Source organism: Triturus cristatus, chromosome 1_1 (assembly GCF_964204655.1).
Source record: "Triturus cristatus chromosome 1_1, aTriCri1.1, whole genome shotgun sequence".
In the NCBI taxonomy this organism is placed as follows: domain Eukaryota; kingdom Metazoa; phylum Chordata; class Amphibia; order Caudata; family Salamandridae; genus Triturus; species Triturus cristatus.
The window spans coordinates 956,293,740-956,303,891 of NC_140579.1; the positions used below are offsets into that span (position 1 = coordinate 956,293,740).

At 50.1% G+C, this 10,152-nt stretch overlaps 1 protein-coding gene across 2 annotated transcripts in view; it reads right to left on the minus strand.

Moving 5' to 3' along the window:
* Positions 1-8,702, minus strand: part of ARHGAP27 (Rho GTPase activating protein 27) — a 1,125,989-nt gene extending 1,117,287 nt beyond the window's left edge. For both annotated transcript variants that reach the window (XM_085650850.1, XM_085650847.1), the window contains exon 1: positions 8,460-8,702. The gene's annotated coding sequence lies outside the window, so the exon portion shown is untranslated. The remainder of the gene's footprint in view (positions 1-8,459) is intronic.
* Between the last annotated feature and the right edge of the window lie 1,450 nt (positions 8,703-10,152).

Consider the following 10,152-nt stretch of genomic DNA (forward strand, 5'->3'; position numbering starts at 1 on the left):
ATGGTACAATCAGATATCTGGGGGGGCAGCAGTGATGGGGGCAACCGGTTCACAAAAAATATACCCGGCCAAGCCGCAACAGCCCTTTCGGCATGCGCAAGGAAGTGAGGTACCAGGAAAGGGTAAGGGTTGGGGGGATAAAAAGGGCGTATGTTGGGATTTCAACAAACGGTCCTGCACTAGGGCAGCGGGCACATGTAAGTTCAAACACGCCTGTTCCTTGTGTGGGCACCCCTCACACCCCGAGACTTCCTGCAGATTTAAGGGTGGCAACCAGGGCTCCAGGGGGAGAAGGAAACCTGAATAGACTGGAGGAGGGTTTAGTATCGCACACTCCCATTGATGTCATGGCAATGATTCCCTGGCTGAACAGATACCCAGATCACGCAGCGGCTAAATTACTTCAGGAGGGATTTTCTTGGGGTTTCAGGATACCGGCAGGAGGGTACATAGGTAAGACTGAGTGCAGGAACCAACTGTCTGTAAAGCATAACCCAGGGGTAGTGGCTGCAAAAATTGAAAAAGAATTACGCCTGGGTAGGTTAGCAGGACCGTTTGACGAGGTGCCAGTGCCCAACTTTGTTTGTTCCCCGCTTGGTGTGGTCCCTAAAAAAGAGAAAGGCGAATATAGACTCATTCATAATCTCTCAGCCCCAAGGGGGGCTTCCTTGAATGATGCTATAGATGAGAATGTCTGCAGTGTAAAATATGCCTCTTTTGACCAAGCGGTGGTGTTGCTTAGGGGCCTGGGTCCAGGGGCATTGATGGCCAAGGCTGACATAGAGTCTGCTTTTCGTCTTCTCCCCGTGCATCAGGGGGATCACCACCTTTTAGGGTTCAAGTTTGATGGGAAGTATTACATGGACAAATGCATGCCCATGGGTTGTTCGATCTCGTGTGCCTATTTCGAGACGTTCAGTTCCTTCTTGGAATGGGTAATGAGGCAGGCAACCGGGCATCAGCAGGTCATGCACTACCTGGATGACTTTCTCTTCCTGGGCGCGGCTGGGTCCCAGAAGTGTGCACGGGCATTGCAGGAATTTTGCGCGCTCATGCGGGCTTTTGGGGTCCCGCTGGCGCCGGGGAAGACAGTGGGGCCAGCTACTTGCTTAGAATTTCTGGGCATTGAAATAGACTCTGTTGAGGGTTGTTTCAGGCTCCCAAAGGAGAAGGTGTCTAAATTCAAGGCGGCACTACGCGCGTGCCTGGCCAAAGAGAAGGTCTCGTTACAACAGCTTCAGGAAACAGTGGGCCAGTTGAATTTCGCGTTGAGGGTGATACCAATGGCTCGCCCCTTTTCTCGCTCAATTGCGCAGGCTATGAGGGGCCTGCGAGAAAAACACCACCGCACTAGACTGTCGCTTGAGGTACGCCAGGACATGCAGATATGGATGGCATTCCTGGAGGACTTCAACGGCAGGGTTGTGTGGTCCGGCCCCCCCACTACTTCAGCAGAGTTAGGTTTATGGACTGACGCTGCTGGGAGTGTTGGGTTTGGTGCCATCCTTGGAAACAAGTGGGTCACCCACAGGTGGCCGGACGAATGGGTGTACAGTGAGTTGACAACCAACATTGGTTTTCTGGAGCTGTTCCCCATTTGGGTTGCATTAATGGTCTGGCCAGAACTTCTGCGTAACAAATCAGTGATATTCTGGTCAGACAACATGACGGTGGTGGAGTGCATCAATCAGCAAGCGGCTCGCTGTAGGTTCATACTTCGCCTCTTGAAGGGGATTGTGTTGAGATGCTTGCAATTGAATGTTATATTCAGGGCAAAACATGCACCAGGTGTCCTTAATAATGCAGCTGATGCACTCTCTCGGCAAAAAATGCAGGTATTCAGGGAACATCTTCCATCAGCAGAGCCAACACCGACACACTTCCCGTCAGCGCTCTGGCAGATTGGTGCCCCAAATTACAGGACCTCGTGGCTGCTAGCTTAGCCCCCAAGACAAGGACAGCGTATGAAGGGGCGTTTGGTTCATATTGCACTTTCTTGGGGCGTGACTGGGAATCCAAATGGGCTCTAGAGAATAGCTTTACAGATTATCTGGGTAGATTGCATCAGGAGGGTCGCTCAGTGGCCACAGCTAACAGGCATAGGGCAGCTGTCTCCTTCTACGCACAGGCAAAGGGAGTAAAAGATCCAACTAACAGCTTTGCGGTGCGGAAGGGTCTGAGGGGTTGGCGCCGCTTACAGGGCAGCACGGCTGACACGAGGAAACCAATAGGCTTGGGGAGGCTGACAGCATTACTGCCTGCATTGCATGAAGTCTGTAGCTCAGGCTGGGAGATACAATTGTTTAAAGCAGCTTTCACATTAGCCTTTTATGGAGCGTTGAGGCTGAGCGAGTTGGTGGCAGCCTCCAAGGCAGATAAGCAGGGGGGTATCCAATTCCTGAACACAACAATACAGGGAGACACATTGTGGGTGACAATTTTGAGATCAAAAACTGATCAGGAGTCGCGGGGGGAGACTGTGGTACTGCACAGGGCGAGGGCTAATCCTTGCTGCCCGGTACACCATGTGGAGACTTTCATCAGGCAGCGAGGTGGACTGTTGGGTGGGTCGCTCCTAATACACGCTGACGGCACCCCTTTAACCAAATACCAGTTCAGAAGAGTCATGAAGTTGACTATTGCCAGGGTGGGCCTTGACCCGAAGGAATTTGGCACACACTCCTTTAGGATAGGCGCAGCCACTGAGGCAATCACAAGGGGTCTGCATGTGAACAGTGTAAGAAGAATTGGGAGATGGTCACCCAATTCCAATTGCTACAAACGGTATGTGCGGGTACACATGTTGTAAAGTACCTAGAGTTTTGCTGACATTGGGTTGTTTTTTCTGGTTTTGCAGTTCCTTCGCTCTGTGACGCAGGCGGAGAGCTTGCTTCGGGTCATCATCAGGATTCATCAGCGACTCATCGTGGCGTGAACAGTCAGGAACACAGGACGCGGTCAGGCAGGGTTTGGATTGTTGGTCATTCATATGTTAATCGTGCTAGAAATGTCTTTTTTACAGGCAAGGGTAGGGAGCTAGAGCACAAAGGTTGGTCCATCTCCTTCTTTGGGAGGGGGGTCTCTGCCTCAGTCAGTTTCGGGGATTCTTTGCGGAGTTGGTCGCCCAACATGCAGCACCACCGGCGGTGGTGATTCTTCATCTGGGGGGGAATGACCTTGCTAGACTGGGTAGGAGGGTCCCCCTGGAAGAGATCATCTCAGCAGCGGGTGGGTAAGGAGGGTGTGCCCTGACTGCACTGTAGTCTGGTCTAAGCTGATATCGCGGCTGCAGTGGTGTGGGGGTGATTCCGTCAGGGCATTGAATCACTCGGTAAAGAGGATCAATACTAAGTTAGAAAAACTTTTCCGAACCACGCACTTACAGACCATCCCACACGGGATTATTTGGGGGGATGAATTGTACTTACAGGATGGGGTCCATTTGACTGAGGCAGGGAATACAATATGGTTTGATAATATCCTAGCTTGGTTGAAGGGCTTTGTGAGGTAGGGATGAGTTGTGGGGGGGCCAGATCGTCGGGAAACAATGCTGGCCTGTGGCGGTAAGGTCATGATCGGTGAGCAGCAGTTTAAGGTCCTAGGGGGGCATCACCCGCCACGGAGGAGGCGGCCCAGGGGGAGGGGCCACTGGTCCCTCCTAGAACTTCAGGGGCAGGAAAATCCGCTAGCTGCTAAAGATGCGGGGGAGGGAGTCACGCTTTCCTTAGGATGGTAGCCACCCCGCACATACATCATGACGTCAGCAAATGACGCAGAGTGTAAGGGCCCTCCTTGTTGGTTAAATGGAGTTCACTATGCCGACGGGGTAGGCGGTCCCCTGTCGCGCATGCGCACCTGTAGGTAAGGGCGTGGCTAGTAGGACTTGACACCGGTTAGCGACCTTGCCGTTGGGCCAGAAATGTTAGAATGCAAAATTCAGGCAGGATGTTAGATTCGGATAGGAAACACGCTGTATTAGACTTTTGTTAAGGTTAGCCTTTGATATTTGTCTTCAATACTGTAGATCTAATGTGATGAATTTTGCGTTTCTTAACATATTGATGTTAATGTTGATATTTCATCCTTTATTGTTTTTGTATATTAAATACGGCCGGGGGGTCCCTGACCCCCCGCCTTCCAAAGACAACCTGCTGATGTCAATCCTTCAAGGTGTGGTGTGGGAAGCTGGGAGGGGAGGGTAGCCAGTCACGACCATGTGTTAAGGGGGGGCCGCTCGGCCCTCCCGCCCACATGGCGGTGCGGCGCCCCCCTCCCCCGATAGGCTGATGCCTCCCCCGTGACCCGGAAGCAGCTGTACAGCTTCCGGGGCAGGGGGGCGGGTCGGCCGGGGGGCGGGCCGGCTGGGCTGGCGACCCCCTGGGGGCACAGTCCCATAAGAGGCCCGGGGAGCGAGCTGGGCGCCCTCTTGCCCCTGGCTCGCTCCCCGCATACCTTGTGTGCCCCCACGCTCGGGGCGTTTAATTATCCCCACCCACCAGCCCTAAAAACAAGGTACTAAACAATGCTAGTCAGTGGTACTATTTAAGTTTGACTTAGGCCTTTTTCCCGTTACTTGTGTAGGAGGTCGACATGATTGTATGGTTGTACATAGGCCCCCCTTTTTTCTCTGTGGTCAGATCTGAATTTAGGCCCTTTTTCCGTTTTAGCGGTGATTGGTTGTGATCAAATATAGATGTTGTGTGTACTTAGGCCTTTTTCCCGTTATAGCTGTGATTATGTCATCATTAAAAGTGTAATATTGTGTGTATTTATGCCTTTTTCCCATTAGTACAGCATGTTTTGTATTACTATGGTCTGGTTTTAGTTTAGTGTAGTTGTCCTTTAGCGAGTTCTTTTCCCTTTTCCTTAGGTTCATCGTCGTATTTATTAGGGTTGGTCAGGCGGTAAGGTCATGATCAGTGAGCAGCAATTTAAGGTCCTAGAGGGGGCGTCACACTCCACGGAGGGGGCGGCCCAGGGGGAGGGGCCACTGGTCCCTCCTAGAACTTCAGGGGCAGGAAAATCCGCTAGGTGCTAAATATGCGGGGGAGGGAGTCACGCTTTCCTTAGGCTGGTAGCCACCCCGCACATACATCATGACGTCAGCAAATGACGCAGAGTGTAAGGGCCCTCCTTGTTGGTTAAATGGAGTTCACGATGCCGACGGGGTAAGCGGTCCCCTGTCACACATGCGCACCTGTAGGTGAGGGCGTGGCTAGTAGGACTTGACACCGGTTAGCGACCTTGCCGTCGGGCCAGAAATGTTAGAATGCTAAATTCAGGCAGGGTGTTAGATTTGGATAGGAAACACGCTGTATTAGACTTTTGTTGAGGTTAGCCTTTGATATTTGTCTTACAATACTGTAGATCTAATGTGATGAATTTTGCGTTTCTTAACATATTGATGTAATGTTGATATTTCATGCTTTATTGTTTTTTGTATAATAAATAAGGCCGGGGGGTCCCTGACCCCCCGCCTTCCAAAGACAACCTGCTGATGTCAATCCTTCAAGGTGTGGTGTGGGAAGCTGGGAGGGGAGGGTAGCCAGTCACGGACCATGTGTTAAGGGGGGGGCCGCTCGGCCCTCCCGCGGCCCTCCCGCCCACATAGCGGTGCGGCGCCCCCCCTCCCACGGCCTCTCGGTGGTGGGGGTGCGTCGCGGGTCTATGACGCGCGCGGCGCGCGCGGCGCGCCCCCACCACCGATAGGCTGATGCCTCCCCCGTGACCCGGAAGCAGCTGTACAGCTTCCGGGGCAGGGGGGCGGGTCGGCCGGGGGGCGGGCCGGCTGGGCTGGCGACCCCCTGGGGGCACAGTCCCATAAGAGGCCCGGGGAGCGAGCTGGGCGCCCTCTTGCCCCTGGCTTGCTCCCTGCATACCTCGTGTGCCCCCACGCTCGGGGCGTTTAATTTTCCCCACCCACCAGCCCTAAAAACAAGGTACTAAACAATGCTAGTCGGTGGTACTATGTAAGTTTGACTTAGGCCTTTTTCCCGTTACTTGTGTAGGAGGTCGACATGATTGTATGGTTGTACATAGGCCCCCCTTTTTTCTCTGTGGTCAGATCTGAATTTAGGCCCTTTTTCCGTTTTAGCGGTGATTGGTTGTGATCAAATATAGATGTTGTGTACTTAGGCCTTTTTCCCGTTATAGCTGTGATTATGTCATCATTAAAAGTGTAATATTGTGTGTATTTATGCCTTTTTCCCATTAGTACAGCATGCTTTGTATTACTGTGGTCTGGTTTTAGTTTAGTGTAGTTGTCCTTTAGCGAGTTCTTTTCCCTTTTCCTTAGGTTCATCGTCGTATTTATTAGGGTTGGTCAGGCGGTAAGGTCATGATCGGTGAGCAGCAATTTAAGGTCCTAGAGGGGGCGTCACCATCCACGGAGGGGGCGGCCCAGGGGGAGGGGCCACTGGTCCCTCCTAGAACTTCAGGGGCAGGAAAATCCGCTAGGTGCTAAATATGCGGGGGAGGGAGTCACGCTTTCCTTAGGCTGGTAGCCACCCCGCACATACATCATGACGTCAGCAAATGACGCAGAGTGTAAGGGCCCTCCTTGTTGGTTAAATGGAGTTCACGATGCCGACGGGGTAAGCGGTCCCCTGTCACGCATGCGCACCTGTAGGTAAGGGCGTGGCTAGTAGGACTTGACACCGGTTAGCGACCTTGACGTCGGGCCAGAAATGTTAGAATGCAAAATTCAGGCCGGGTGTTAGATTCGGATAGGAAACACGCTGTATTAGACTTTTGTTGAGGTTAGCCTTTGATATTTGTCTTACAATACTGTAGATCTAATGTGATGAATTTTGCGTTTCTTAACATATTGATGTAATGTTGATATTTCATCCTTTATTGTTTTTTGTATAATAAATACAGCCGGGGGGTCCCTGACCACCCGCCTTCCAAAGACAACCTGGTGATGTCAATCCTTCAAGGTGTGGTGTGGGAAGCTGGGAGGGGAGGGTAGCCAGTCACGGACCATGATGTTTACATAGATCCAAGGCACGACCATGTGGCTGGCTAAAAGCTGACGTGGCTTCAGTTTTTATTTGATATTTTTAGATGGTGCTGCATACATGATAATGTATTTTTACATAATAGTTTTTACTGCAACTCTCATGTTTCCAATAGCAGTTTATAGCAGGTTTAAGTCTTACCCAATTTAGGATTGAACGATCTTGGAATGATTGACGTCTGAGTTTGCTTTCCATTTTTTCTGTTTCAAACTCGTAACCAGAGTGTTACTGTGAGCTTAACTCACTGAGCATCACGCCGAGGTAAAGGGCATCAAAATATCTCGGTAGAGGATGTGTCCTAACGGCTAGGGCGGTCGACATCTAAGCTGGGGAATTGGGCTCGAATCTCGGCAGGGACGCTCAACATCCTGTGATTCCGGGCAAATTACTTAATTTCCCCGTGCCTAACATAAAAGGAACGCGTCTCTCTGTAACGCAACTGGTGCTCGTTTAAAGCGCACTGATACCTTCGGGTCTTGTTCTTGTTATATAAAACTCCCCCCAAAAATGTGCTCAAATGAGGAGCGGCGGTAGTCATGCCACTGGTTTACATAGAAATTAGTGCATGTCTTATGACAAGGTCAAGTGGTTTCCACTCGAGTTGTAATTTTGCTCTGTCATGTACACACTTCGGTACGTTTTTATCCAGGAAAACTTGCCTTCCTTAAATGATACTCCTGAAACCTTTGAAAACAGGCCTAAAAGTCAGCTCCAATCAGACCAGGATACCCTGGCATACTATAAAACCATGGGGAAAAAACGAGAAGCTGCAGCCAGGATGAGGCTGGGGCAGGTCTGGTCGTGAGAAGTGCCTGTGACTCTAAGTGCGTGCACTTTAAGCAGAAACGTCACACGGCACTGCGCAGCACCCGTTCACCACACCACCACAAATGCTAGACGTTTTAGAAGATACCACAAAAATGCCGGCTGGGTTGTTGGCCAGGGTGCTTTCTACAGAACTGTTAGCCATCAAGAGCGCCCTGAACCTGCCACCGATCCTGTCTAGACTTGATAACCTTCGCCCGGAAAGTAAGGACGTTGAATCTAAACTTCTCACCTTTCATGACCTGTGAAACTACAAATGATTCTATCTTGGGGTAATCTAAACCGAAACAACAAACCCATGCACACACAGGACGGAGCCAAGGTTTTACACATCCACAGAAAGGGTCACACACAGAGACCGAAAATAAGACTCACAAATTTGGATTAGGTGTAGTGTTTCTTTTACTTTAAATAAATACCCACAAATAATGTGGGTGAAAAAAGATCCTGCTCTTGACATTTAGCTCTCCAGGCTGTACAGAAATACCCGGGCTGGTGTCGAGGCAGGCTATCTTTCAGCACCCACAATGCTACCGAACGCTCCCAGATGTTTTAAAACCCACAAGTCTCCGACGTGACACGCCACAAGGCTGGTAACGACATAAAACGCATTACCTGTGATCAACAAGTCATTCTCCGGCCCCAGGAGGTTATGCCCGCCTCCGCTCGGGTGCGCTCGCGCCGCACTGATGCGCGCCCTCGCGCGCAGAGATGCACCGCAGCACCGGCCTACGGTGTCCTCCTTCCTGGGCCAAGCCTTGGTTTCGTACAGTGAGCTGCTCTGCATATCAAACCAGAGTTAACAGATTGCAAGGGAGCCTGTCTGCGCCTGTGTGTTTTTATGATTAAAGCTGGTCTGAACTTGCCTTTCGTTGACTCGCCCTCATTTCCCGTTGAACAATATCGAGAGCACATTCACAGAACCGAGATTCCTGCTCACTTCCTCAAATCTAGAGGCGATTCAGCCGAGAGCCGCGAATATACTGCTGTAAAACGAAATCCCCAGTTCTACCAAAAACAATTATTATTATTTTTTTACTTTTTGTGGCCGGCCTTTCCTCTTGCCGCTCACGGAATTATCCTAAATTACAGGGCAAATATGCTTGGTCCTAGAGCAGCCTCACTGCCAGCAGTGACAGAACAGAGGAGCTGTTAAACTCTGACCCCGCACACTTGCTAAAGTTCAGGATGAACTTACATTTAGGGGAAGTTCCAAGGTTTTTTGTGTACAGTGTAATAAATCACGTTTCAGCAGCCAGTTCATTTGACTCAAACAAATTCACATGCTTTGGTGTCTTGAGAATACTCCTGTAGTTAACAACATGTTGTAAAGTAAGATTGGCAAACGCAAGTCATATGCACATGATGTGCCTGACTCATACCTAAAGACACAAAGGAACCGATTAACAAAGAAATGAGGGCCTTGCAATTCGTTGAGTCGTGCCACTGATTTTCCTCAATTTACTCTTTTTTGAGATTCACATACACTCCCTGGGTTTCACAGTAAATCTACGGGCTACAGATTTTCCACAAAAATATAAACCTCTGCTCTGACAGATTTTACGATTAGTGTTATAGTGCAAAGGCATAGCTTCTGCTCCGGCCCATTTTAGTATCTCGCAATTATCTACTAGAACCCACTCTGGTCGGATGGAACTTTTTACTTGCCCAATAGCGTGGAGGGAATAAACACAATTACCAAAAATGCTGTCCGCAATTTATCATAATCAAGGACTCGAGACTTAATCTCTTGGCTCTCTGGCTTTTATTATCAGCATAAAGATTTGAAGATACAAAGTCCTCAATACGAGGCACAGCAAGTACATAGGCACTAACACAAATGCTACTCTACGAAGAATCCACATACGGCTAAAAATAACTAAAAGCACAATCTCTAAAAGCATGAGGTAGAAAACCACCAAGCCAATGTCGATATTAGGGACACTGGACCATACCATCTCTGTCCCTACTCTGTACTAGATGACATCCCTACTTAGCAATCCCTTGAGACCCTCAATCGAAAGGTGTCAGAGTGAAACTTCCTAAGAAGTCTTCACTTAGAGAGCTTGATCTAAGTTGCCCCCTCTATCTCTTCGCCTAGCCTTTCTCTGCTCTGGGCTGCTCTGAACTGCCTCCACCCTCGGGGCGCTTTCCCTAATACAGAACCCCAAATCTCAGAACACGCCCTTTGCACCTCCTCTTCTGCGGGGTCGTCTTTCAGTAATTTTCCACAGAGCGCTGTCCAGTTCCATCGTCCATCGCTTGGCCTTGAGTCCCAGACACCATCCGCACTAGGAGTTACGATTGG